This window comes from Penaeus japonicus, unplaced genomic scaffold (genome assembly GCF_977035675.1).
Source record: "Penaeus japonicus unplaced genomic scaffold, GWHDUDI00000001_assembly GWHDUDI00000029, whole genome shotgun sequence".
NCBI classification, from domain to species: domain Eukaryota; kingdom Metazoa; phylum Arthropoda; class Malacostraca; order Decapoda; family Penaeidae; genus Penaeus; species Penaeus japonicus.
In genome coordinates, this window is record NW_028234431.1 from 3,564,439 (window position 1) to 3,566,938 (window position 2,500).

The window sequence follows — 2,500 nt, forward strand, 5'->3', positions numbered from 1 at the left end:
CACTGATTGGGAAACAAAGAAAGTAAAAATTGGAGCAAATGCCACTTGAGACGAAAAACAACTTGCAAAAATGCTCCTAGATATTGAAGAAAATTCTGACCAGAACAAGTAATCAAAATCCCAGCAAGGGAAGAAAATATACTTGATCTTATTGTCGTTTGTATAGGAGAGTATATACACATATCATCAATCTATACAGCTCAGTCAGACCACAATATGGTTGAAATAACATCAAATAGATTAAAGATACAGATAGTGAAAAACAGGTAGCTGAAGCAGAAAATAGCCCAAGTTCTTTAAACTGACTATTGGATAACTTGAGGAATCACTTAAAAAATTAAATTCCTACTAAGACTAGATTAAATGCTGAAGAAGCTCAACGATGTTTGTAAAAGATGTGTGCCAAGAGATCGAAAAGTACTATTAAAAAACAAAAATAGAACAAAGACACTTAATGTGAAAACAGATCATATCAAATAGGAAAGGATTAAAACAGAAATTAAAGAAATAGAAGACGGATTAAAAAAAAAATTGTTTTGGTCAAACAATTGTTGAAGAAAAAAATCAGTCGAAGCTATAAAAAACAATGTAAAAGACTAATACTCTTATGCAAACAACAAATTAAAGAAAAGAACAGAAATTGGGCCTCTTGAGAATAACGGTGCTTTGGTAATTGATTTGGTAACTGCGAATGTATATTAAGGGATCTGACTGAAAATTAAGAATTTGATTTAATGTGCCTAGATTTCACTAAAGCTTTCGATAAAGTAGATCATGGAATTTTAATTCATAAAATTAAGAACAATGGAATCAGCGGAAAAGTGGGAAGATGGATATAAAAATTCCAAACAAAACGCAGGCTAAAGGTACAGTTAAATGGATTTTTCTCCAATAAATCAAATCTATTAAGTGGAGTGCCACAGGGGTCCATTCTGGGTCCTCTGTTGCTCCTAATTATGATTGGTGACATTGACAAAGGTGTTAAACACTCAAGAGTAACATCATTTGCAGATGATACAAAGATAAACATATCAAGAAATTTATAAGATATGGAAGGCAAACTAAATGAAGATCTACATACCATCTGTAATTGGGCAAAGGGAAACAATATGAAATTCAATGCGGATAAATTTGAAATCATAAGCTATAGCCCAGCTGGAAATTTGAGACCAAGATCATATCTGGTTGAGGGATCAGAGAGAAAATAAAGAGAAAAAATAGTTTAAGATCTAGGATCTTATATGAGCACTAACATTAACTTCAGGCACCATATAGAGCAGACAGTGATAAAAGGAAGCATTATGAGTGGAAGGGTGATGAGGACTTTTAACCATTATGGAAGATACTAGTGATTTCAAGATTGGAATATCAATGCCAAGTATGGAGTCCAAGTCTTACAAAAGATATAATGCTCTAACACAGGTTCAAAGAGCTTTTACAAGAAAAATATGCAACAGGACTTGTCTTACCTACTGGGAGAGACTAAAACTAAGACTATTCTCATTACAAAGACGGAGAGAAAGATCATTTGGTATACAGTATATGTATTGATGATCACTGAAAGTCTAGCACCAAATCAAAGAGGGGAATTAAAGTAAGACATTCCCCCAGGCAGGGAAAAACATATTACCGTACTGGGATAAGTGCTCAAACGCTACTGTTAAGAAAAATGAAGAATCAAAGTTTCCTATTAAATGCCCTTCAACAATTTAATAGTGTGCGAAGGATATTAGAAATCTAATTCAGAGTAAGTGTTTAAAAGAAAATTAGATGGCTGGCTAAATTCAATACCAGATGAATCGCCAACGAGTGTGAGTAAGAGAACGAAGCCTGAATCAAATTCCATCTCTCATCAAGTTTAGTTTCATGCAACTGACAAACCGCGGGCGGGTCCCAGGGATGGCGCCGACATGTGGCGCTAGCACTAGTGTGTCTCATGGATGGCAAAACTTATACCAAGTAAGTAAATACATTCACGTGTATGTATGTATCTATATATCTATATCTATCTATCTATCTATCTATATATATATACATATATATATATATATATATATATATATATATATATATATATATATATATATATATATACTTTATATATATCCAGTCGAGTACATCCTGCGAAGCCGAGATAAAACGGCGAATCAGGCTATGTATATAAATATATATATATATTTATATATAAATATATATTTATATATAAATATATATTTATATATACAAATATATATTTATATATAAATATATATTTATATATATAAATATATATTTATATATATATACATACATATATTTATAGATATATGTATATATGTGTGTGTGTGTGTGTGTGTGTGTGTGTGTGTGTGTGTGTGTGTGTGTGTGTATGTGTGTGTGTACATATATACATATATGTATATACATATATATATATATATATATATATATATATATATATATATATATATATATATATATACATATATACATACATATATACACCCGTGCGTGTATGTCT